At 43.9% G+C, this 27,698-nt stretch overlaps 1 protein-coding gene across 8 annotated transcripts in view; it reads right to left on the minus strand.

The window, feature by feature from the left end:
- Positions 1-27,698, minus strand: part of SVIL (supervillin) — a 235,390-nt gene that overhangs the window by 164,827 nt on the left and 42,865 nt on the right. For all 8 annotated transcript variants that reach the window (XM_071215467.1, XM_071215465.1, XM_071215466.1 and 5 more), the window contains exons 2-3: positions 23,785-23,884; positions 2,150-2,241 (exon numbers count right to left, since the gene is read on the minus strand). The gene's annotated coding sequence lies outside the window, so the exon portion shown is untranslated. The remainder of the gene's footprint in view (positions 1-2,149; positions 2,242-23,784; positions 23,885-27,698) is intronic.

Genomic DNA, 27,698 nt, shown 5'->3' on the forward strand with positions numbered 1-27,698 from the left:
GAGGAATGAGGATTGTCTGCCCAGGGGAGATGGGTATAGGTTTATCAGAAACAGCAGGGTTAATCTTTTCAGGTAGAGGCTGGATAGCAGATTCCTCAGGGCAGCCAGGAGGTCAGGTGGCAGCTTCCCCAGGGCAGACCATTAAAGGTTTATCTGGCAAAGACTCAGCAAAATCTAGGGTTTTAATGTCCTAACCATTACCATTATCAATCCATATGCCCCCATTTCAATTTTCAAGATCTCATTCCTTTCCAAACAATGTCTTCGCTTTAATAGCAGAAATGCTGCAAGGTTGGGAATTTAGATTACACTGCAGTTCCACCACTTGTACAATAAGACTCTGGGTCTGGTTTTCAGAAATTTCAAGAAAATTTTATTTTGTGTAGCTGCAGACTTGAAATTTTTAAGATTTTCTTTCAGAACACACATAGAAATTTTCATGTCCTTCATGTAGTGCTTAAGTTGAGAATTTGAGGCCTGAGCTCATCCATTTCTTTTACAACTGTATCCAGCATGTTTAGGAACAACCAGCCAACATCATTATAACTTGCAACTCCACAAAACTCTGTTAAGGTAGCACAAACCCTCTCACCTGGAGCCCTGCTTCTTAGAAGCATTTGAGTAGCTGTATCCAGTGGTGATAATATCAATATCTCTATTGCCAACTCAGGTCATGGACTACCAGTGCCATCTTGATTATTGGAAATAGAGTTATTAGTGCCTTTGAATCTAATCAGATTAAAGAACAAATCCCCCCAACCCCAGGACAAATTCAGAAAGCTCATCCTTATGATTCTGTTTCTCAAGGACTACTCCTAGACCCAAAGCTAAATTCTTCTTCCCCAGGCTATCATATATTAATATTGTATCAATAAAATTGTTTGCTAAATTTCATTATTACAAGTACAAATTTCAAAAAGACTTACAGAGGTTGTAGAATGTGCCACCGTGTATTTATCACTTTAATCCTCACAACAACCTTATGAGGGAGATACTATTACCACCATTTTACAGATGAGGAAACAATCACAGAAAGGTTAAGTGTCTTGCCCAAGGTCAGACAGTTTGTAAGGGTCAGAGCCAGGATTAAAATCCAGGCCACCTGTCTTGAGAGACTATTCTCTTACACATTTGTAATCATGCCTCTCAATAATTACCTTGTTTATTTACTTGTTACCTTGCTTACTATACAGGAGAACTACCGATCTCATTTACTGTGGTGTCCTTAGCATCTAAAACCATTCAGGGCTAACCCCAAAGAGATGTGCAATAGATACTTAATGAACAAATGGACACAAGTTCCAAGAGGCACACAAGAAAAGAATTCCATAGGATTGTGGAAAGCGCACAGCCAACAACACAGGCCCATGGAGAGACACAAGTCTCATTAGTTTAGCTGACTGAGATCCTTCAGTCAAGAAGGCTGTTGTACTTTAACCCATTGTCTTCTAAACTCACATATCCATTTTCCCACCTCCAACCCTATTCCATTGTATGTCCTCCCATGGCCCACTGGGTGGACTGGGGGAGAGTGTGAACTATAATGTGGACCACTGACCCATGTGGTACAGCAGTGCTCAGAGATGTATTCACCAAGTGCAATGAATGTCCCATGATGATGGAGGAGGTTGTTGTTATGGGAGGAGTGGGATGAAGGGGGTGGGGAGTATATAGAGACCTCATATTTTTGTAATGTAACATTGAAAAACAAAACAAAACAGACTAGGGAACTGTGTTCCAGGAAACACACTTTGAAAAGCCCTGCCCCAGGGAGGTAGTTAGGTCAGATTGCATGGTTCTTAGAAGGATGTACCTGGCCCCAATTTCTATTGCTGACTCTGCTCTTACCTTCAAGCTCCAAAGACCCTAAAAGCTCCCTCAGAGCCACCGCTAAGCTCAGAAAGAAAACCCCAATGTCATATTGGGGATAGTGGGGTACATGACCATTGAGAAAATACAAAGATACATGTCCAAATATCATGACAGTTCTCCCCCATATGTTTGTGGTCCCATCACAGGTAGCTTTAGTTTTCAGAGAGCACTGGTTTGCTGAATGCAAATTCAAACAAAATCACCCTTTACAACGTACTTCAACATATTCTCAGGATGTAGACAATACCAGTACTGTGTTAACGCCTCAAATACTTACCCTAATACTGATTTTTAAAGCATGGCTTCATGTGTGGAGTGACTTCAAAGTTTTCTTATCACAGCTCTCAAGGTGACCTTCTTGGGCTCTCCCTAAAAAAAGGAGAAAGAAATCTTTATTTGAAATTTAAGAAAGAAAATACAATATACAATAATAAATGACACAAGACAACTGCCTGTATGGGCAAAGCAGCATACTCTGCTGTGATGAATTTTCTGCTTCTAAAGTACATATTCTCTTTCAATTATTCATCCATGCCCGCATCTACAAGTTATAAATGGTGGTTAGAGTATTCTTTTGAAACCTTTTATAAAAAGCACTCAATAAAAGAACACATTTTTGTCCTTAAGTTAAACTCAGTACACAAAACCATTTCTCTTAGAGGTCTCCAAAGCTTTTATTTTTCTGTGATGACTGAGATTTTATATATGTGGTCTAAAGGCAAGAGTTATCTCAGGTAAATATTAATATTTTCTAAATGCAAAACGAAATCAGATTTGTGTAGCCGAAATCAGGGGACTTGAGAGGAGGAGTCTAATAACAAAAGAGGACCCGAGGAGGTGAGGAGATGGAGAATCCATCGAGGGGCAGGAGCTGGATGAGTACAAAGGAGTGACAAAGGTTCAATACTGCAGCCAGGGAAACGGACTTTGGCCCAGTGGTTAGGGCGTCCGTCTACCATATGGGAGGTCCGCGGTTCAAACCCTGGCCTCCTTGACCCGTGTGGAGCTGGCCATGCGCAGTGCTGATGCGCGCAAGGAGTGCCGTGCCACGCAAGGGTGTCCCCCGCGTGGGGGAGCCCCACGCGCAAGGAGTGCGCCCGTGAGGAGAGCCGCCCAGCGTGAAAAGAAAGAGCAGCCTGCCCAGGAATGGCGCCGCCCACACTTCCCGTGCCGCTGACGACAGCAGAAGCGGACAAAGAAACAAGACGCAGCAAAAAGACACCAAGAACAGACCTCCAGGGGAGGGGGGGAATTAAATAAATAAATAAATCTTAAAAAAAAAAAATACTGCAGCCAAGGAAAGATACTGGGTAGGGCAACGAGGAGCCTGGGGTAACCAGCCAAGGGCTTGCTAGAACTCGGTCAGTGTCACTGATTGCAGACAGAGACGATCTTGAATGAACACTTGCTTTCCTCCAAGGCTGGGGAATAACGGGAAACCTTCCCCCTGCCCCGTACCAGAAGGGCAACAGACTAAAGAACTCAGGCAAATGCCCACGTCCCCAAGAAGCTCGCCAACCCGGGTGTAATTTACATCCACGATGACGCCCGTTTCAGAACGTCATTCCTTCCACTCGAAATGGCTCTGCCTGCTCGGTGATGGGATGGCTCAGCCTGGATGAGCGGCACTGACAAAAAAGCATGGCTCCAGCCCTAAGGTCCCAGACTGAAGCGGGCAGCCCCTTAGGCTGATGGGTGCTTACCCTGGGGGTGGCTTGGGGTGGTTGGTTTTAGGCTGTTGATACACTTCTGTTCACCCCTCCCGGTGCCTGCGCAGCACGTCCTTGTACCACATTTTGGAAAAGTCATTTCAGGAAACAGTTCACTCAAACCTAGAGTGCCCTCAAGTGGGCAGCACCACAGTGCCCCTCACGTTCTCGGGTTTGATGCACGTGGAGGAGGTGGGGTGCCAGCAGCTTAGAGAAATGGGGCTCATCCCCAGAAGTCCAGACCCAGAGGTAATGATAAGGGAATCAGCTTATGGGGGGCGAGGGGGCAGAGGGGAGCAGCTCATGGGAAGTTCTCACAAGGCAAAAAGCCATTTATATCCCCGCTGCTAGCTAAAATTCAAACAGCTAAGAACTCATTACTTCAAGCCACAGGGAGGGCTGTGGTAAACACAGACTAACTGCTGGGGTTAAGTAGACTGTTTTCATGACACCCCAAAAAACCACCCCGCAGAAATCACTTTCCCTCCTCTGCCACAAGTCTACCACGAAGCAGCTCGGGGCCTCGTGCCCGGGGCTGGAGGCGCACAGGCCCCTCAGTGCCCTGGGGGCTCCTCCCACTACTGTCAACTGGTGAGGAATCTGCCGACTCTGGAAGAGGAGACCCTCTTCCTGCCACAGAGAAAAGACAAATGAAGTCATTCTAAAGGAGAGAAGGCCAAGAGGCCCCAAAGCAGCCGGGAGAAAAGGGCAAGGGAGGCCCTCAAGGCCTCTTCGTGATGAGCGCTCGCTCTGCCCCGGTGCAGGAGGGTGTCCGGTGCCCCCTTCCCGGAGCCCCTCTAGAGTGCAGAGGGATCACTGGGTCCTACAACTGGGGGTCGAGAGACAAGAGAAGCCTCTGTGGAGATCACGAATCCAAGGGCCGGGAGGGCGGGAGGGAGTGTAAAGACGTGCACCTGAAATACCTCAGTTCTAGGACTGTGGTTTGCTCAAAGTCAAAGGGGAAACTGAGTCACTCGATGATACAACCTCAGGCTGTAGAACACTGAGAGGAAACCAACAGCAAGGGGATCAGCTCCAACGTCTTCAGGAGAAATTTAGGAAAAAGAAAAGAGCAAGAATACAATTAAGAAAACAAGCCAAGCTTGTTCCAAAGGAGAAAACCTTCCAGAGGAAAATGGGGCATCGGGGAAAGGACACGCAAGGCAGTGGAGGTAGCAGGAAGAGACATGAAGCCCAAGCGCCAGGCTCAAGAGGTCTTTGTCTTGTCCCCGCAGGAAGCTATCTCTCCCTGGTCAAAATAAACTTGAACTTGGCTTTCAAATGATGGCCAATCCCTAGGCAGAAACTTGGACCAGGCTAATGCCAGACAAACTGTCCTATGGGGGGAGATAAGCCAGGGAATCGCAGGCTTCTATGTTAACATCTCAAAAGACTGGGGCCAAGGTGTCAAGGCCAATGGGCATTTTTCACGAGTCTTCCACTCCACATTGCCTGTAATTCCTGAGGCCTGCCCCTCTGCCCAGCGCACACCTTTCCTGGAGCACCGCCTCATGCCCACACCGATCTCAAGATGTCTTTTAGGATTCAGCACTGATGCCTCCAGTCTCCACGAGGCCTTCTCTGCCCATTTTCTTCCCTAAGGACGTCCCTTCCTTCTGAATTCCTGCCAAACACCTGGTCACACATGATGTTCCTTCCCGACCCCCCAGGGTTGGCTTAGTCACTACAAAAGTAACAGTAAATGCTTATTTATATATACTAACAACATATAACATAGGCTTCATTAATCATATATAATGTAATTTAGATATTTAGTCATGAATTTTAAGTAAATAATAAAATACCTACATGATAAAGTCTGTACATAATGTGCAATGAATAAATAAATTGCCTCCAAATCAACAAGCCACCTACTTATTAGACGGCATCTACTGACTGCCATAACACAATCACCTCCAGAGCTCCCCAGGGGTCTGTAATTGGTGGGAAGAGCCCCACTCCATCATCCTCCAGACCTGCACTTCCTACCTGATGCCAAGTCTGGTCATTCTGATACCATTAAATCCAGCAGCCAACAAGTGTACGGAAAAACCATTAGTGAGGGACCGGCCTGTCATGCGTGGAAGCCAAGGTTAGAGGCTGGGAGCAGTGACAACAGTGGGAAGGGCCGTTAGGAGGCAAGGGCAGAGGGACTCGGAGTGGGCGGAACTCCTCTTCAAAGATGACTAGACCTACCACGAAGCCTTTCGAAAATGGAAAGGGCACTTTTCAATGACACGCAAGGCTGCCTGGGTGTCATTTTAATGTTTGATGTGTGTGTGTGCTTGGATAAAGAACAAATGATGACTATTTTAAGAGTACCAGCCATTAGGCCAGTTTATTTGTCAAGTAAGTTATAGGAGACCTTATCATCCTAAACTATCACTCTTACAATAGTTCTACACTTCAGGGTTTTGTCCCTGGAACACTGAATATTTTCCTACATGCTGGATTTTTCACTAAATACCAATTAGTAGTTTTCACCAAACATGAATATATTTAATGCATTTTGAAGGACAATTTGACTGTGGCGATCATTTGGCCCTTTAGCTCTGTTACCTACATTTCACATATATTTTTCTCTAAAATTAGACTGTGGGTTTTTATAAGAAGGACTCATCACTTGTACTTCTTTACTATTTCATAGGCAGGAGTCCAGGGCTTAATACACAGATGCTGAAAGACAGACAGAAGTGCCCATGGGCAAAGTGGCAGCTCGTCCTTCCTTTGGAGGCTTCTGGTAATCAGCACGCCACCAGCTGCAGGAAGATGTTCACAGTCAGAATAGCAACTGACGTGGCGGACACACGAGGTACAGGCTGCTAAAATAAGCACCCAAATCCTCCCTGCCGAGCTCCAGAAGCTCTGTCAACCCCCTCAGTCCTTGGGGATATCCTGAGTTTCCCACTTCATGGGTTTTTGGCTGCTATTGTGTGGGCTTCCCATCTACTCCATTAGAGTGGTACGTTTTTAAAAGGAAGCATCAGGTCCTCATAAATTTTCAAAGACATTCCTGTAAAACCCTTGGGGCTCTAGCAATTTTCAGGAGGTGTTTTGCTTCAAAATTCAAAGGATGTGGGTATTACCCAAAACCACAAATCGAAAATTTAAGTAAATAGTCAGAATTTTCAGTGATAAGTACCCTCACATATTTTTTGAAAAACTACTGCTTGCCTAACATCTAGCACTGAATGAATAAACAAGTAGCAAACAAACATTGAAGAAAAACTCAGCTTGCTGTTTGATTAGTCTCTGTGCCTGTGATCATGATCTCATATTGTTGAGAGTATTCAAAAATAGTAAAAGCCAACTCTTCAGAAAATCATACTTGGTAATTAAATGTATATGTGTATATATATATATATACATACATGTACACATAATGGGGGAAAAAGCATGCAATGCACTAAGTTGCAAAACAGAGGAACAGACATTTCAACATTTTGCTGTGTGCCACAAAAAGGCCTTAACTTTCAGGTACTCTGTAACCTGAAAACCACCACATAAGTATATTTTTCTAGGCAGCTCCAGGAGGTACTATAGATGTTTAGACATGGCGAAAAGGAGAACCAAGAAATGAGCACTCACTTGGTGAGTGGGTGGCCTTCACGGTGGGCTGCAGTGGGCTCATAAGTCATTGTCATGTTTCGACCTCTCTTTAAACTCCCAAGATGCCACCAAACCATGCACTTTAGCAATTGGTGAAGGCAAATACCTTCTGTTGCTCTCTACAGGCTTCAGATGTGCAAGTTTTCACAAAAGTAATATTGTCAAACTTTGGTGGGCAGGGGCTAGAGATTGCTCTTTTTTTTATCTCAGTTGAGAGCAAATGCCAGAGCAAAACCTACTGACGTGGAAACTGCATTTGATTGGAAAAAAAAAAAAACCGATACACTGAGGGTTTGCTTTCACTCTTCCAGGAACTCTGCCTATCAGCAGCCCCCAGTGGGATAAGGAGTCTGGAGTGACGTTTTCCTGCTTTCTCCCATCGCTGAAGGAATGTCTTCTGGGCACATTGTGCAGAAGTGGGTCTCAAGAGCTTTAAGTATGAGGAGGCCCTTCTGAAGGTCAACACATTCTTGTAACCCACCCCTCCACGTCAGCAGTTAAAGTCTTAGTAAGACATTCAGTACTGGACCTCACACGTTTATATAAGCCACAATTCCACAAAGCATGGGAAGCAATTATGCATCTGTGAGACATTGGTTGGCCTGTAGACAATGCTCACAACAACACAAATTCCTTGATCTCTCGTGACAACCTGAAATACGCAGTGGAAAACTACTGAGTCGGAGTAGGTTGCGCAAACAGGCAGGCTCGAGCCACTGTTCCTGCGTAGGCATGGACAGGGCCCCAAAGTTTGGCTGTGGGGGGACCACACACTCTCATCCTGAAGCAGTGGCCCCCAAACACACAGCCAACCTGAGAGGAAGCCCACAAACCGCAGCCAAGGCCCAAAACAGGGAAACCAAGGTCAGGTATATGCCTTGGAAGAGACCATCACCATGAATGTCAAGGAAAAAAAGCTGCTAAGCAGTGCTAAAAGAAAGCATTTTTGCATGGAGATAGCAACAAAGAAGCTAGGAAGAGAGAGAGGGATAACTTTAAGTCCTGTGCCAAAACTTCTATCCTGACATGGTAGCAAAACCATGGGGGATCCACCTCTTCAAATGATGGAAGGTAGGAAGCAGGGAGTTGAGGGAGGAGGACAGTATACCTTGGAAGTCCCAACTTCCTTCTAAGACTCCAAAAGTAAGAGAAATAAATACACATACCATGGACCAGAGAACTGAGGCCACTTAAAACTATGTAATCTGCATTGACATGTGAGCATAACCCCATGCACCCTAGGATAATCAGCAACTGGACATTCGTCCATGTCATGAAACTCTAGTTGTCACCATGAACTGAATTTTAACCATTCTCTGAAAAAAGAAATCTAGTACCTGACAGCTGTGAAAATGTGACAAATGCATGAAAGACACATTTTCAGAATATTCAGGGTAAAGTTTCATTAATAACAATAACAACAGCTGTTAATGCTCACACAGCAGTTAATATTTGCCAGGCACTGTGATAAGCACTATTTACATATTAACCATTAATCTTACTATCTCCATTTTACAGATGGGGAAATTGAGGCAGTGAGCGAATGCCCAAGGTCAGGTGGGTTAATAGCAGGGCTCGGATTCAAACCCAGGGAGTCGGGTTCCAGAGTTCTCATTCTTAAACCACTATGCTGTACTGCCCCCACTGATTAAAAAATAATAATGCAAAAGCTTTAAAGAGAGATAAAATCCTTTTGACAAGATTCTATGCACTTCACAGTCAGTGTTTCCAAGATAAATGTGTATGCCTTTTTTTTTTAATCTCCCCCCTTGCAGCTTGCTTGCTGTCTGCTCTCTGTGTCCATTCACCATGCATTCTTCTGTGTTTTTGTTTGTCTCCCATTTTGTTGCGTCACCTTGCTGGGCTGGCTCTCCATTTGCGCAGGTGAGCCTGCCTTCACAAGGAGGCCCTGGGACACGAACCCAGGGCCTCCCATATGGTAGACGGGAGCCAACGGATTGAGGCGCAGCCACTTCCCAATGTGTATGCCTTTTAAGAACCACAGAGATTTGTTTCTGAGTCTACCTGGGATGAAATGGATCCTTAAACTGTGAAAGTCCAGTTTTATACCCCACACCTGCTGGAGCTTTAGTGCCAGGAGAGCAATAATGAGAATCTCTCCCTAAAATGCTGGGTAGAGCTCAACCCCCTCACGGAGATGGTACTTCTGCCTTGTAATGGATTGAATCATATACCCCAGTTGGGACATGTTCTTGGTCTTGGTCTGCATTCTGGTGGGTGTGGACCCAGTGTGAATAAGATCTCTTCAAGACGTTACTTCAGTTAGGGTGTGGCCCCCCTGAATCAGGTTGGGCTTTGCTCGGGATTCCTGGAGTCCTTTATAAGCAGAGTGAAAGCCAGGCAGAGAGAAAAGCCAGGACAGGCTGCCGCGCACATTGCCATGTAATGTAAAAAGCCCAGGACCAGGGATCACCGGCAGCCAGCCCCAGAATTCCATGGTCTTCAGAGAAAAACGTCACCTTGTTGATGCCTCGATTTTGCACTTCTCCTAGCCTGGAAACTGTGAGCCAATGAATTTCCATGTTTAAGCCAATCCTTTGCATGGTATTTGTTTTAGCAACTGGGAAACTAAAACAAGCCCGCATACACTTGAATCAAAATCCCATGATGGTGTTAATTGCTTTTGCGATCAGTTTAATTTAGTTTACTACAATCAAATCAAACAAATGTGAACTTAGCATTTACTGGGTACAAGGTACTGCATTAAGTAGACAGAAGGAGAGAAAGATACTCAGACAACGGTGCAGGTTTAAATGGCTTTTAAATAAAAGTAATTTAAAGGTTCAAGTAGAAGAGATTGGAGCACAAATTGAGGGGAATAGAAGGGAGAAAGAAATCCCGAGGTTTCTCTTTAAGGAGGAAAGCCACACTGGCATTAGCACTTGAAGATTAAAACGCTGCTCAGGGAGCTCTCAGACATTGCTAGTGGTAAAGTCACTATGGAAAACAGGTCACAGTTTTTATTTTTATAAAAAACATGCACTTACTACATGACCCAGTATTCCTACTTCTCACTAGATATTTACCTAAGAATACATGAGAACTCATTAGGCTTCTCCAGAGAAACAGGACCAACAAGAAATATACATATATATGTGAATATATATATATATATATATATAAATACTATGAGATTTATTATAAGAATGGGCTCAGGCAGCCATGGGGATTGGAAAGCCTGAATTCAGTAGGGCAGTCCACAAGTTGTTGGACTCTCCAGTGAAGGTTTTAATGAATTCCACAGGAGAAGCTGGCTTGCTGAAGTAGAGAGAGAAATTCTTCTGACTACTGAATCACCAGTTCTCCTTTTAAGACTTTAACTTTAATGAGACTTCTCTCATTGCTGAAGGCAAGCTCGTTTGTTGACTGAAGATGTAATCAGCCATAGATGCCGCCAATTGACAAATGGTTTAAATCAAGGAAACCCTCACAGTAACAGTCAGGCTGGTGCTTCCTTGACCAAACAACGGGACACCATCACCTAGTCAGGTTGACACATGAAATTAACATCACACTCATGTTCCTACAAAAATCTATATATCTATGTTATAAAGGGTTTTATTTATAATCTCTCAAAACTGGAAGCAACCCAAATGACCCTCAATTTGTGAATGGATAAGCAAACTGTGGTATATCCATACAAGGGAGTGCTACTTGGCAATAAGAAAGCATGAGTGACAGATACACATGGCACGGAGGAGTCTCAAATGGACACAAAAAACTTCCAATTAGGTGACATTCTAGAAAAGACAGAACTACAAAGATTGAACACAGATCAGTGGTCTGCTGGAGTGGGAAGTGAGTAGAAGAGGTTATTGCAGACCTCTTCCAAGGTTTGGGAAGGACACTTTAGGCTGATAGGAATTTACATCCTGAAGATGGTAGTGGTTATGTGACCATAAGGATTTATCAGGTCTCAAATATACATTAAAAGAGAGTAAAATTTGCTCTACATAAATTATACCTCAATAAACTTGACTTTGAAAAGCAGCTCAGAGAAATTATGCCAACAAAATTACTGCATGGAATAGGGCTATTATTATCTTCTACATGTTTCTACAAACCATTTATACAACTTCCCCCATTAACGCCCACTCTCAATTTCTTCTCCCACAGTATTTATAGGAAGATGATTAGCTGCACATTTGTAGGAACAAAAGCTCCTTTAGTTGTATAGAATTTCTGAAGGTAACCTCTTGAGTGTTGTAGACGATTACGGGAGCTCTCCTGTATTAAAAATAGACTTGGGTATATGGCTCCGCCTCCTTGTGCTAAATGTGTGCCAGTGACTCACAGAGGAGAGAAGGTGAGCAAGGGGCCATGCACTCTGTCTACACAGACACCCATATGAAACTATAAACCACCAACACATTCAGGTACTGCAATCCATATATTAGTCTGCATTGAAGGTAAACCAAGGATACGGCTAAAATCTTTAGGCAAGAAGTAAACGTAAGGTAAACCTTCTCTGTTGCATGACAAACCTTTAGCATGATAGAATAATTAAAAAACATCACTGTACTATTGAAAATTGTAACTGCCCAATGATTTGGTCTACCTACACAGACCGAAATAATGTGAATGGTTCTGGGTCTTCCCTTCACTCACCATGCAGCATCTGTGTCTAGTCCCAGTGTGTGCTGGGCTCCATTTTAGGCACTGGAGGGCAGCAATGAACCCGAGCCCCTGCTCTCATGGAGCTCACATTCTCACAGGTGGGACAGACAAACTTAAAAATAAACAAATGAGCAAATAGGTAAACTGATCAATCGCTACTAGACCGAATGCCATGTAATAAGTGCTGTGAGGGCAAAGCAGGTTGAGAGAACAGGGCAAGCAGTATATTTTAGACAAATTATCTCTGAGGAGGTGACATCTGGGTGGACAACAAAAAGAAGTGGGGACAAAGGGTGGTGAGGACCTGGAAGGCGCATGTCCCAGGCACAAGAGAGAATAAGTGCAAGGTCAAAGCTCTGGAGATGGGAGTGGACCGCTATGTCCAAAGGTCTAGTGAGGCCAGAGTAAAAGAATTAGCAGGTGGAAAGCAACAGGAAAGGCTACTCGGGGACAGGTGGGCAGGTCACCTAGGCCCCTAGTCATGGAAGGACTTTGAGCTTCATTCTAAGAATCACTGGTAGCTACTGTCAGGTGTGAGCAAGGGAGGGGTATGGTTTTGATATCGTTCTAAAGAGTCATCCCAGTTGCTCTGAGGAAAACAGATAGGGATGGGGGTGGGAATGTGGACAAGAGGCCACCCTAGCCACCCAAGCAAAGATGGTAGCTCCTGGATGGTGCGGGGACAGTGGCAATGGCCAGACAAGACAACTGGGAAGATGACGTGCCACTGACAAACGGGAAATGATGGATGAGCAGGTTTGTTTCATATTCAACAGCCGCCATTTGAGTTACTAGAAAATGCATGTCGCATTTTTAATTTAATATGCATTTTTTCCTCATTAACAGGGAGTTAATGAGACGGTTTAAGACAAAGAAAAGGTTAAACTGACCCAAATAATATTACACAATCTGACTTTAAAAGCTTTGCAATGGAAATAGCTCACTCCAGACCAGTTAAGCTATTACCAAAAAACTTCAAAAGCGTCCTCACTGACTAGGCCATTTGTATGTTCTGCTAAAAAATGGATTTTTGTGAAAAAAGGATATATGCCATTAGTGAACTTTCCAGGAAAAAAGGACTTCCAGAGAAGCTAATAGAAGCTTCAAAGCTTTATAAATTAAACCCACAATGCTTTGAAGATCCCCTTTATTTAACCCTTGCTAAACAAAAGAATGGCAGCAAGATTGTACACTCTGGCTATTTTTTTTTTTTTGCTATGTTTACATTATACAAAAAGCTTTGTCTGATGGGAAAAAGACGTCAAATGATAAGAAACCTTAAATGATATATATGTTAAAGCCTTTTGTATAAATACTGTTTGTTCAGCATAATCCATATCAAAATATTTATCTGCTTTACGGTTATTTTCTTTAGCCGCCCTAAGACATATATTGAGGAAGCTCTTTCTGAATTTTATGAGGTGGTAGCTAACGAAACAACACACAGGTACACAGAGGGCTCCAATTTGATGCCTGATTTCACAGTGGGCCCCAAGAGCAGGAATGAGCTTCTAAATTATGGTCACTGAGCATGCCCCAAAACACATCTGCTTCGTCCAAGACAAGTTTTATGCCCAGGATTCAAAACACAAGGAAGAGTTTAAGTTGTTTTGGTTGGAATAGCTGTAGCCTGTTAATATGCACAACTTCTTCCAGGGAGTTATCAACTCCCATATTTTCCATCCTTTCTTCCCTCTTCCCCCCGCTGCAACCCTAAGAGAAACAACTCAGAGTCTGATGCAAAACCAGATCAAAACATACTGCGGAAATCCAGGCTCAGGGCTCTCCAGGACAAAAGGTTCAGATGGCATTTTTAATCTACTCCTGTTGCAGAGAAAATGTTAAAGCCATCCACACTTGAAACCAACTCATAAACTTAAGCTGACTTTCAGCTTTTTAAAATCAAGTTTTACTCAGAAGAAATTACCTCCCCAAAGTAACCTTGCTTCTCACCCATTTGTCTATCATTGGACAAAAGGGAAGCCCTTTAGGTCACGTGGGGCCACGACACATTTTTAAATGGCTTCCCGGTGCTTCCCTTAGTAACATTTTTGCAGCCTGCAGCAAGGTCCCAGATGTCTTCCTACCACACTCTATCTCTTAGGATATATTCTTGGAAAGAGCTGTTCTTTAAAATAGTTATTGTTTTGCTTTAAAGGATTCCTTTGTCATATCTCTCTGCATTTTGTGACTTTTCCCACAGTAGACAGATTTTTCTGGCTTGTTGCTTGAAGATGTCAGGATGCATTCTGCTTTTCACATCTGGGCTTGGGACTTCCTTTCGCATAGCCCCTTGCAGCTGTGTCATCGTTACACCAACCAGCTGTTTCTGGCTTTTTCCAGAAGACTGCAGGATCCAGACATTAGATCCGAGGCTTCTCCTAGGCCATCCGCTCAGTCCCAATGGCTCCAGACAAATCTTCTCTATTCCTATTTATTTTTTAACCGCAGAGTTAAAACACACACATACCCACACAATAACAAATCCCTTGCCAAGCCCGAATTAGTGGGGCTTTCTCTTTGGATTCATCTATAATGACCTAAAGATGTATCCTATCTGTATTCTCAGATGCCTGTTTAGTATTAACCACAATGGTATGAAATGTTAGAAAATTAGGTCATGGGTGAATCTCCATTATTAATCCACTCTGCTATCATCTTTCCGTGAGGTTCTATAGGAAATTCTAACACTGTCACCAACCCAAACTCTCTGCAGTCATTGACCCACTCAAGAAGCTAATGAAACCTAGGAACTCCCTCTCCAGAAAAATGCCTCCAAAAAATGGTACCCACTGATTAATGCTCTAGAACAGCGGCCAGTAAACCATAGCCCATGGGCCAAATCTGGCTCGCTGTCTATTTTTGTCAATTAAGTTTTACTGGGACACAGCCATGCCCATTTGTTTCCATATTCTCTTTACGGCTGCTTGCAGGCTACAAGAGCAGTGTTGAATAGTTGTGACAGATGGCCCACAAACCTGACATATTACTCTCCGGTCCTTTACAGAGAAAGTTTGCCAACTTCTACTCTAGAACTTTAAAATCAATGATTTCTAAGACAATGATTGCAAATCCCCTTTTGTGTGGCTTTGCAAAGTTACTGATTTAGAATATCATTTTCCTCAGGGGAAAAATTAAATGAAAAAATTACACACAAAGTTGCCCAGTATTCAGCAGGAAATCAATATATGTTCCCTTCTACTTGCTAAGCTCTGTCTGGTCCTTTGTTACTAATTCAAAGGTGTTCTCTCTTCTGTGTTCTGCCTGCAGAGCAGGAAGTTTCCCCCCTCTCCTCCTTGGTACCCTAAGGTATTTTAACCCTCGCTATTTCATGTTCTCACACTCTCCTCGCTTGTCTCTAGAAGGTTCACTTCTCTGAGGTAAGTGCCATGTCTTCTTTATCTTTGTTTCCCCAGGGTCTTAGCAATGGTTTGTTCAGAGAATGAGTGAATGGTGAAACAACCAATTAACACCAGAAATAATGGTCATTCTAAAAGATGCCACACAAAGTTCATTAATAATATATTAGCAAATGACACCAGGTTTCCCAAACTAAGTTAAATAATGATCACTCCTTTTTTTGCCACTGATTTAAGGTCGCAACCTGTTTCATGTTATAAAAGTTTTTTTGAGCAGGCAAAGAGCCAGTTAGCACTCCAGCCATGAGTATCTACCAAGAAGTTCCAAAAATAAGCAATAAGCCTCTTGTTTAAACCCAACATTAAAAGAATTCTCTAACCAAGCCTCTCATCTTTGAATGACAACTCAAAGTATGGTATTCTTTATCTATAACAAAAACCTCCATTTAAAATTTTTTATAACGGTGATATACGTTAGCATAAAATAATTTCTTTGAAAATACAGTTGTTTTTGGTGCTTCACAGATTTAGTTAGAGATTCATTCATTCAAAAATCTTTATTTTGAACCTACTAGGAATCAAGCACTGAAGTAGGCAATGAAGACACAACAGAGGAGCATAAAGATACCTTGGTAAAGTAAATTAGCCTGGAAAGATCTTAGAATTAATTTTGACAACACTCTTGAGTTTTTTGTATTACCTAACTAAGAGGAGCTTTGACAGGTTTCCACACTGTAGTAGTTTCACTGCTGCTGTAACAAACTACTACCTTCTCAGTCGCTTCAAACAACACAACTTTATGCTCTTTCAGTTCTGGAGGTCAGACATCTGAAACAGACCTCAATGGACTAAAAATCAAGGTGTTGGCAGGGCTGCTCTCCTTTCAGGGGGCCTTAGAAGAGAATCTATTCCCTTCCTTTTCCCAGCTTCTAGAAGCCATGAGCATTCCTGCCGCCATCTTCAACTCAGGGACTCCGCTGGAGCCTTTATCACACGGCCTCCCTCTGACAGACTGTCTTGCCTCCCTGTTTCACTAAGAGGACCTGGTAACTGGCAGGCCCAGCCAGGAATATCTCCGCAGCGGAAAGCCAGCTGATCAGCAATCCTAACTCAATCTGCAACCTTCATTCCTAATTGCCATGTAACCAATATATTCTCAGGTTCTGGGCATTAGGACATGGGCAGCTTTGGGGCCCATCATTTTGCCTACGACACATACCTTGGTAGTCACTGGGCCACTGAGCCCAGCGGACAAGTGTGAGACCTAGAACAGCCTGATGCCAAGGAGGCGATCCTGCGGCCTGCTGGGATGTTTTCTTCCCTGGGGGTCCCCACAATCTCACAGAATCATACCAGCTTTGTTCTTCTCCAGGACCCTTGTAGCAAGTTTGCTATTTCCTGTCTATCAAACCACACTCTACCACAACCTTGACTGCTCCAAGAATAAAATTAATGATTTTTCTCCCATCTACCCATCCGCCAAATGAAGGAAAAACCATGTCCTTTCCTCCATCCTTCTCCTCGAGAGGGACATAAACACCTCACCATCTAAATGTTATACAAAAGATTTGTTAATTAGCAACATTTAGTTATCTATCTCCTGTTGTTGTGTGACTACCTAAACATATATGTGCTCATTCATTCTTCTGTTTTTAAGGTCATGGAGCAGATAGTATGGATGTGCGTGATATAAATTCTTGAGAGCTGAGACTGTTTAACTTGCTAAACATAGATACTCTAATAAATACTCTTAAGAATAAATATCCCAACCCAGGGAGCTCATTAAGCAGTATTTGGCCACAATGATAAAAACAAAACATGTCTGTGTGACTGTGCACAGAGTTTTGCATAGATTTCCTCTTGTCAAATGTAAACAGAAAGAACCCTAAACGTTTGGCTGGCCTGGGATATCAGGTTAGGGGACTGAAGCAGCTGGCTCTTGGAACCCTCAGCTGAAGGTTGGTCTGGGGGGCTTAGAGCCAACTCTTCTGTTTTTGACAAGAGCCTCTGGCCAGACATCAGGCTACATTTCAATTGGCATTTGCCTGGACATAATACCCATTCGCCGTAGGGAGCAGATTTTTCCAGCTCTTTTCCTACTGGCACATGGCTATGACCCTTGGGTACTGGAAGCATCTATTAAGAAGTCGCCCCTAGTAATATGAGAATTCTTCCCAGGTCATCAGAACCCCATCTGTCCACTAGACTAGTGGTCACTGACCTCTGTGAACATTTCAAAATAAAGTCTTATAAGGTACCTTGATCAATTAGGTATTTAATAACTGCCATTTTATTGTGATCATTTTTAAAATTTCAAATTAAAATTTCTTAAGGGAAGAGAAACAATCTCTTTCCACTTGAGAGAGTCTCAAACATCCAATGTCCTATTCTATACATTCTCCTCTCCCCTTCCTCCACCTCTCAGCTCAGTTGCTACGCCTGGCCTGGGAACCCATATGCCACTAAGATGCTTTACAATCCCCAAATAATGCTTCCAGGCAAGAGAAGGTGAGGAACCCTGGGAGATTTTTATTTCTTTGCCTCCTTTGTTCTGCCAGACATTGGCAATATCCCCAAACCAAAGGAAAAAACAGGCTTTGCCCAAACCCAAATGTTGTTAGGACCAGACTGGCAACTCTGGGACAGTTTCACAGGCGACTTCTTGTCATTCTCCCAAACCCTGTGATGAGGGCGGGGGAAAGAGGGGCCCTCCCCCGGGCGGTGCTGCCCCTTGCCCTCTTGTGTCCACAGCACAGAGGCTCATACAGGTTGGAGTTTCCCTCTACAGTCACCCTACCTTAATGCTCCGACTTCAACCCAGACAACCCCATGTCCAAGCCAGAAGACTCCCCAGACATCACCCCACCTGGGCTACCTCAGTCTCCCGGGGCAGAAACACTTAGGGTGCTGCCCTTAGAAAGTCATCGACAACAGGTCCCAGCAGGTGCCAGGGTCTGCCCTGTCTCAAAGACGAGGAGTCAGACTCTTGCTGGAGCCACATGCTTGTCACATGCCAGACACGAGTTAAGAGACAGTTCCCTGGAGGAGCTACATTCAGCGCAAGGCAGTAAACCAACCTTCAGTACAGAGGACATGTTTTTGGCCAAAGAGAAATCACTAAATAGAAGCATGAACAAGTTTGCTGGATATTGGAAAGCCAGTGCCCCCACCCCCCTTGCTCTCTGCTTCTCCTACACTTCTCCTTTCACACAATGGATGAGGGGTCCCATGAGCTTATATATGCACAATGCATGGCCAGCTCTTGGCTTTGGTTTCCTTGTAGCAGCCCAGATATAAAATTAAAAGCACCTGAGTTTACAGCTGTTTGTAGGCAACTGAGGGATTATTTTGCCCCACTAACTTTTACTAAATACTGTAATATGGTATGCAATATGTACAGCATTATCACTGTAAGAAAAGGAGAAGCATGTAATAAAGTCATAAAAGCCATGTTTTAAGAAAAACTGGCAGCCTCGATCAACATTCCCTAATCCTCTCTGCATCATTTAGAACTTCCTTATTAAATATTTATTAGCAAAACAATAACCTAAAACACAAAGCATTGAGTACTGGTTAGAATGAGGGGTCGAAGGAAAAAAGATCAGAACACCAGAGGGTTTCTCACCACCCATGTGTAGGCATGATGCTGCAGAATGAAGCCAGCCTCATCTTTACATGGGTCCGTTTCACTGGGGAGCCCAGCCTGTTGGATCAGCATGATGAAAACACAGCCTGACACGCGTTGTCTGGTGAGACCCAAAAACCCCATGCCAACCAGAAGCACCCCCTTGGCAGGTGTCGTGCATTCCATCTGAATTCCATCTTTTGGGGCCAAATTACCAGTTGAGGAGGAAAGGGAATGCACTCCAGGCTGTAAGACGAGCAGGTACAAGGCCGTGAAGTTGAGAGCGAGCCTGGTATTTTCTAAAAACAGATGGTAATGAAGGGCAACTAGAATGTGGAACAACACGGGCATAGAAGCCTGGGTCAGAAGGGACCCTGGAGGCCATGCTGGGAGCGTGGACTTTACCGGAGAGGCTGCAGTGAGAGATTGAGGCTGTACAAAGACCACTGCCCATTTCGGAAGGGTGACAGGTTCAGGGCTCGCTCAAGAGCTAGACAAGTAGAAGTTGGTCAGAGGTGAGGCTGCCAACTTGGTCAGTGCATCAGTGAGCCAAAGGGGTGCTGATGCAGAGTACCAGCAGTCTGCTGGCTTTTATAAAGGGTATTTATTTGGGGTAGAAGCTGACAGTTACAAGGCCCTAAAGAGTCCGACTCAAGGCTGCTTTCTCACCAAAGTCTGTCGCCATGTGTTGAAGCAAGACGGCGGGCAATCTCTGCCTGGTCTCTCCTTTTTTTCTTTCTCTTAAGGTTCCATGGGCCCAGCTTCTTCTGACCTCAGCTGTAGACTGGCATAGGATTCATCTCTCAGGGCTTCCTACATCAGTCTGGCATGGGGCTCATTTCCTTCCAGGCTTTATCAGCTGCTCAGCTGCAGGCTATCAGGCAAATGGCTCTTCTGTCCCCGGGCTTTAGCTGTTTGAACCTTCTTTCCTCCAGCATCTACTGAGCTTTCTCTCTTCCCATGTGTCTTCTTGAGTGAGTGTCCATTTATATCAGCCCATCAAGGGGGCGGGATCTCAAACTGAGTCATGCCCTACTGATGTGTTAGAAGCAAAGCCCTAATCAAGTAAACTTAAAAGCTCTGAATTTAATACAATCAAAGGGTATCACACCCAAAGGAACAGACCAGTTTACTAAAATAATTTTTCTCTCTTTGGGGGGATTCATGGGCCATTACTGCTGGGCTCAGAGATCAAGGCTAGCCTCACAAACAGGTGTCCCAAGAGGCACAAGGAAGGAAGGGCCAGGAAAGAAGCACAGAGCACCCCAAGGGCTACAAAGGAGGTGCCTCTCCTATGAGGGTGGGGATAGGAAAAGTTTGCAAAAGTGCTGCACGTGCAACTGGCTCTGTAGGCATTAGGATTTTTATTTGTATGGGGGGCTGGCATGGGTAGATGGAATTCTAGTGGAATAAAAGAATACGAGCAAAAGAGGACAGGCTAGCTGTGTAAAACAGTTTGGCGGTTCCTCAAAAAAGTAAAACAGAATTCCATGTGACCTGGCAATCCTGCTTGTTGGTATACACCCAAAAGAATTGAAAAGGAGGAACTCCAACAGATAATTATACATCAATGATCACAGCAGCATTCTAAATGCCAAAAGGTGGAAGCAACCCAAATGTCTATCAACAGATGAATGGATCAACAAATGTGGTCTAGCCATACAATGGAATATTGCTCAGCCCACAAAAGAAATGATGTTCTGATACACGTGACAACATGCATGTACCTTGACATCACATTGCGTGACATAGGTCAAATGCAGCAGGTCAGATGTTGTGTGATTCCACTTCTATGAAATACGTAGAATATGCAAATTCATGGAGACAGAAAGTAGAGTGCAGGTTACCACGGATGGGGGGAAGTAGGGGTGGGGAACAGTGCAAGGTTTCTGGGATGATAGAAAAGTTTGGAAACGGATGGTGGTGAGGGTGGCACAACATTGTGAGTCTAATTAACACCACTGAACTTATATTTCAAAGTGCTTAAATGGGAAGTTTTACATGTTTATATTTTACCACACAAAAAGTAATAATAATAAAAGAGGATAGCCCAGAAAGTGAGCATTAAGGTATGTGCAGGAGGATAAAGAAGTTTTAGCAATTATGTGACACAGAATTTGAGCTTAATAAACACTTGATGATTAAGAGAGGGACTCCAGCTGCCTCAGATAAAGCCTGACATGCAAAAGCATGACAATTCTGAAGTCTACATGGAGAGAGAGAGACAGAGAGAAAGAAAGGAGGAGGAGAAGGAAGAGGAGAAAACGTTCATGGGTTCATTCAATTAAAATCCTCTTGACCGTCTCAAGAGTCTCCATCAGCTGACAAGAAGGCAACTATTATTATGCCTTAAAGTGGACATCTTTGTGCCTCAGATTTCCTTTCCAGAAAAACTCAACACAGAAGTTCCAGAGAAGGTGGCCCCCTCACATCCCCCCTTCTCATCCCCTGGGAGGGGAAGCCAAAAACCAAACTTACCCTCAGGGCGCATGGTCAAGGATAATATTAGATCAGCAGAATTAGATTTGACTCTTCCAAGAGCCAGACTTCTAATCTGCTGCAAATCAAATCATGCACAATGGCAATCAAACTCACTGTCCCTGGGCTCACTTGTGCTCATTTATTTATTAGAGCAGAGGCCAGGCTTCTCAGACAGGCACACGAGGGCCCCACTGAGGGCCACCTGGATCATCTTTGGGACAGCCTCTGCTTCCTCCCAGTGTCTTACCACGCACTTCCCCCCAGACTGAGCGAGGCGGGAAGCCCTATTGGGACAGAGCAGCTCACGCCCTTCCTGCCCCTCTGCGGTCCATCGGGGACACTTCCTGCTAGGGGCTGGTCAGCCCGGCAAGTGAGAGTGCCCCCTACTGCTTCCAAGGCTGCTCTGATGTTTGGCTTCCCTGCCACATCTGCTCTGTGAACATCCTGGAAGGAATCTGCACCGGTCGGCGTGGCTCAACCTCAAGGCACCAGGAAGCTACGACGTTATGATGCGATGAGCTCCTCCTCTGCCCTTCCGAAAGGAGACCAGCTGGGGCTACCACACGCCCACAAACAGGGTTACCACATCCCCCACAGATGGGGTGTCAGTGAAAAGGGCGGTGCAGGCACAGCGAGATCCCAGATGAAGGGGTCAGTTCCAACCTCTGGGAATTTTCAAACTCATTACATGAATATGCACTGAGCACCTACTATATTACCTGCTAGAGACTGTTCCAGATTCTGGGCAAAAAATGAGTGAACAAAAGAGAAAAAAAATAATCCCTTTAATTCTAGTACTGTAAGGAGATAACCTTTTCCACACATAATTAGGGAAAGGAACCAAACCAATGCCATAAGGGAGGGAAAGTGAAGGAAGAAGGAGAAAATACTTCTTCCTGGAATTAGGGAGGACTTCTGAGAAGAGGACAAAAATCTTGTTAAAACTCAAGGAGGCCTTTGTAGGTTCAAGCATGTATCATCGACAGGGACAGTGTGGACAATTTTTGGAGGAGGTTACCGTATTGTGCTTCATCTCCTCTTTCGTGGCCATCCTCCTGCTGTGCCCACAGAATGGCGAATGGGGCGCTTAGTAGGGCAATGCAGACATGAGGGAGTAGAGGGGGGCAGGGCAGGTGGGGCCCTAAGGTGCTATGCAGTCACATTCACAATCATCTTCCCCCTCCCCACAGTGCGCAGGACATGCGCACTCCACTGTCTGCCTTTGACCCCCTCGTCCCCTAGCTCCCAACTGCCGTTGAACCTGGTTCACCTGCAATAAGACCTTTTCTGCCTGTCCCAGGGTGCCACTTGCCATTGGGGTCCCTCCTATGCCCTGAAGGACCCTGTGAACCCACAGTCACCAAAGAAGAATCATTCTCTTTCTGGAGAGCCCTCCAATTTCATGGGGACTGAGAGTGAGGCATTCAGGAAATACGCTTGAGAATGAAAGTCTAAAGAGTCACCCCCAAAGCAGGGTCGTTGTCCCAGAAATTACAAGCACAATCATCTAGTGAAACATCTTTGCTGAATTTTGAAAATGTGTTGGAAAAGGAAGACTTTGTCTCCTTCGGGTCAACACCTGAAAAACTGTAGGCTTCCTTTGAGCTGGAATGGACCTTGCGACATATTTTGACTGTTCCCCATTCAGCCCGGCTCCCCTTCTGTAGAAGGCTCAAAAGACAGCCATGAAGTTTCCACCTCCATCCCAAAGATCTCCCCAGAGGCAAGGCCACCTGCTCCTCAGACAGTCAGAGGTTTCCACAAGTCTCCTCATGCTGGATTGAGACGTTTCTTGATATCATCTACCTAATGGCCGAAGGACTGATTTGAACAGAAGATAGATCCATATTAATTTAAATATGGTTTCTTTTTAACTACAAATTCAATAATTAGGCAGCGCAGTTTGAAAAAGAGGCGAAAAAGGGATTGATACTTGGAGAATGGGCAAGCAGCAAGCATGATTCTCCCGAAGAACAAAATATTGCAGAAAGGTTTTGGAAAGACAACCCTCTGAGGCCTGACGGGGGCGTTTACTGTGGCTGGCTTCGGGTTGAGAGTTCCAGGAAGAGAGGAGTTGAGGGTGTCCATGGAGAGAATTCTGGACGGCAGAGGCAGCCAGCCCCAGGCTGAGGTGGCCAGGGGAGGCCAGTCCAGGCAAAGAAGAGCCTGTCTCCCCAGAGAGCCCACTGCTGACCGGGGGCCTCCGTGGACTGGGCCAAGGACAGGGTGTTGAGTTTCATTCCACTTCTACGTGACAAAAATGAGTCTCTCCACTTTCTGTCTTTCTGTAACTGATGGTAGGGAAATCCTACCCTCTAAATCAGAGCCACCACACAGAGCAGGCAGGGAAAATAGACTCAAGAATGCCGCCTAAGAAATGGACTTTTCTGTGAAAGAAAACGGCCAGAACTCTTACTTCATCTGTCTGTTTCACTAGCGGCTGACAGCCTCAACAGAACTGCAAAAACACTCCAATGACATGACATGTTACCTCAGATTCTCTTACTGGAAACTCAGAAGAGAATTCACCACCCCTTATTGGGCTTCTCCTTTAATTTTAGAAAATGACCAGTCTCCGATGCAGCTGGAATCTGGAAAAAAAAAGAAGTTTAAAATTAGAGGATGTGATTTCCACAACTGAGAAATGCATATACGCGTGAGACGGCATGAAATGGTCTGGGCCTCCGACAATAGCGAACTCCATCTGACTTTATCAATATCCAATATCCCTTTGTTCCCACAGGACCGGGCACAGTGGGATCTGATGCACAATTGCTATAAATCTCTAGTTTTTTTTTCCCACTTAATTTATATCAAGGCTCAAACTGCCTCAACTGAATCCTGGCTTCAGCTGGCACATTTGCCTTGAACAGCTGCAAACCACCGAGTTACCCCCAATTTCCGCAATACACAGTTCCCTTTCTTGCCCAACAACCTACCTTGGTATTGTGGCAAATTCTGTGAAACAAGCATTGCAAAGAGCCCGCCCACACAGGCAGAGGAAGCAGTGAGGTCTACAGACCAGCAGATATTACCGAGCCCAAAGGCAGCCATGTCTAGCGTGAGGTGAGCTTCTTTCACCTCAACGAGAGACAGCAAAGAACATTACCAAGGCTGAACAATGAATTTTTCCCCTACAGCTGCCCTGAAAATTTCCAAGACATTGAAGAAAAATGAAAAGTGCTACAATTTCTAATACTATGGGATTAACTAGCTCAGTCTGTGATGCATTCCTGGCTGTGAGCTCAGCTCCCTGGTTGTATCCCTCTAGGGATGATTAATTTGTTTTCTGGACGAGACTATGGGTCTAAAGAGGTCAACTGCAGAAGCCAAAGGGCCCTGGCCCTCTGGGGTGACCACTAGGAGACGCAGTGTGGCCCGAGAGCCAGGCATTTCACGAGGCCATTCAGCATCCCACCTGCCACCAGGTTCCGGGCTGCTTCCCCTGCTTTGTTTAAAGCCATACTCCCCAGGATCTCTATTTGCCCTGGTTGGCACCAGCCAAAGACCACCTGCCTGTTTTAATTTTTCCTCCTCCTGCTTCCCTTCGCCAGATGCTCTGCCTTAGTTTGTGTCTTCCTGTTTTCAGGAGCAGCAAAAGATGATTTCTAAAAGGCACACAGAATCCAGCTTCACATGTGTGATGCCGTTTTTTAAAAAACTGTCCGCCTACAACGATGTCTGTGATAACACAACCAACACATGCTACCGTTTAGAGATGTTCAGTTGCCCAATGGCCAGGAAGTAGGTAGATTTTTAAAGTGCATTTGCTCAATATCAGGCGGTCATTAAAAAGATATGTGTCGTTATGGGTGGAACTGAGCCCCCAAAAGACACATTCAAGTCCTAACCTGTGACGGGGGCCTAATTGGGAAACAGGGTCTTCGAAAATGTGATGAGTTACAATGAGGTCAACCGAGATTCAGGTGGGTCCTAATCCAACACAACCGGTGTTCCTGCAAGGGCAGCAGAGGCAGACACCGAGGGAGGATGGCCAGGTGACGACGGAGGCAGAGGTTTATGCCACAAGCCAAGGCTACCCATGGACTGCCGGCTGCTGCCGGAAGCCAGGACAGGCCTGGGACAGGCTCCTCCCTCCAGAGTTCAGACAAAGGCTTGGCCCTGCCTTGATCTTGGACTTCTAGGCTCCAGACCATGAGACGACAGATTTGTGTCACTTTAAACTGCTCAGGTTGTGGCACTTTGTTACGGGAGCCACAGGAAATTATGATATACATGAAAGCACCTGTAAGAGAGACACCAGTGAAGAAAGCAGAATATAAAGTTGTACCAAAGGGCAGAGTACAACCTTATTAAAACTAGAGTTTCGTACGGAGGTAGCTATTGAAAATGTAAATCTAAATACAGAACAACATAGCTCTGGCCAGGTTTGGATATCGAACAATCTTTAATCCCAGCCTATTGGGACCAGATGGGACTTTAGTCCAATCTCTTCATTTCACAGATAAGTATACTGAGGCCAAAAGAAATTAAGTGACTTGTCCATGATCATACAGTACATCATCACACAGCAAAACTGCAACTAGAACTCAGAACTCCTGACACATGAGCCAGTCCTCTTTTCTCTTTTCCATGCACCCTACAGTACATATTGGCACCAAGTACCAGGAGTCCGCCCCATAATTGAGGCTTCAGTCTCCAAAGCTGTCCAGTTATGAGCTTGTTTAGGGAAGCAAAGCCCAAAACACTCAATTATTTCCCAATAGCCAACAATTGTATGACTTTAGCCCCACTCAAAAAGCCATCCTTGCTCAACAAATAGCGGCTATGCTCAGTTATGCCTGTTAGTGTTTTGTTTGTCCCACAAAATGATGCATTCCTGCTGCAAAACAAAATTGCAAATTTTGCCCCCCAAAATACAGAATTTCATCGCATTAATAAAACTTAGGGAACTTCCTTCAAAATAGAAAACTAAAGACCAATGGACTAAGCTGAGTTCGACTCAGAAACAATCATTAAAGAGAAAAATCAGAAGTTGGTGGCAAGATAGGGATTTCAATAGAAAACAATTTTAATATTAAAGGATCTAAAATGTCCCAAAGGAAAATGAATGAGACCTCACATATTTTTGTTAAACTGACCATCTTTATGATGTGATGGGAATATTGAATGTGATATAAAAAGAACCTTAATGTTATAATAAGTGAACTCATAGAGATACAATCTAGAATATAAGTTAACAGGAGATAGATTGGGAGTAGAGAACAGGGGGCTGACGCTTAATTTGTGCAGAATTCTAATTAGGTTTATTATAAATGTTTGAAAATGGATAGAGGTGATGGTAGCACACTATTGTGAGTGTAATTAACAGTGCTGAATTATGCATGTGAACATGGTTGAAAGAAGTTTTGTGTAGAGTATCTTACTAGAAGGAAAGCTAGAAGATAAAACACGGGACTGTTTAACCCATGAATCCTGTTATGGATGATGGGCTGTAAAAGCACAAGTATAAGAATGTTCTTTCATGAACTATAACAAATGTGTGTCACTATTACAAGGTGTTAATAAAAGGGTATTATATGTGAAATAATACATCTAATGCAAACTACGGACTATAGTTAATAGTAATATTTGAATATTCTTTAATCAATTGTAACAAAGGTACCACACCAATGCTAAGTATCAACAATAGGGGGTATATAGGAATGTTGGCTTTTTTTACATGATTTTTATGTAAACCTACAACTTCTCTAATTTAAAAAAATACAATATTTACAAATTAAAAAGGAAGAAAGATAAACTAAACAGATGACAATTAAATGCAATCAGTACATGAAACTGGATGGTATCTAAGGATGGAAGTGAAAAGGCTCAAAAATATATTTTTGGGACATAAGAAAAAATTCCAATATAGAATGTAAGCTTTATATCTTATGTTAAATTTCTTGAATTTGGATAAATGCCCTTAAGGTGATTACATAAGTAAATATCCTTATTTGTAGGAATGTATATGTAAGTATTATGTGTTTAAGGACTGTGATGTAGGCAACCAGCTCTCAAATGCTGGATAGATGAGAGAGAGAGAGAGAAATTGATACAGCAAAGGTAGCAAAATGTTAGAACTGCTGGTTCTGGGTATCTGGGGTAGTGGGGGTATATGGGAGTTCTGTTTGGGGTTTGTATTATTTTTGCAACTGTCCTGTAAGTTTGAAATTATTTCAAAATAAAAAGTTTTTAAAAGTACATTAAAAAGTACCTTAATGTACAATCATACAATTTTGTCTAAAAGTTTACACCTCTCAATACAATCAACACTTGATTTTTGCTTTGCTGATTTTCAGTAGACCACAGACCCAATGACAATCTGAATTTTGTAAAAATAAGCTAAAATAAACGTACTTTCATAATTATTGGTTTAATTTTTCAAGAAAAAGTCCCAAGACT

Source organism: Dasypus novemcinctus, chromosome 5 (assembly GCF_030445035.2).
Source record: "Dasypus novemcinctus isolate mDasNov1 chromosome 5, mDasNov1.1.hap2, whole genome shotgun sequence".
NCBI classification, from domain to species: Eukaryota; Metazoa; Chordata; class Mammalia; order Cingulata; family Dasypodidae; genus Dasypus; species Dasypus novemcinctus.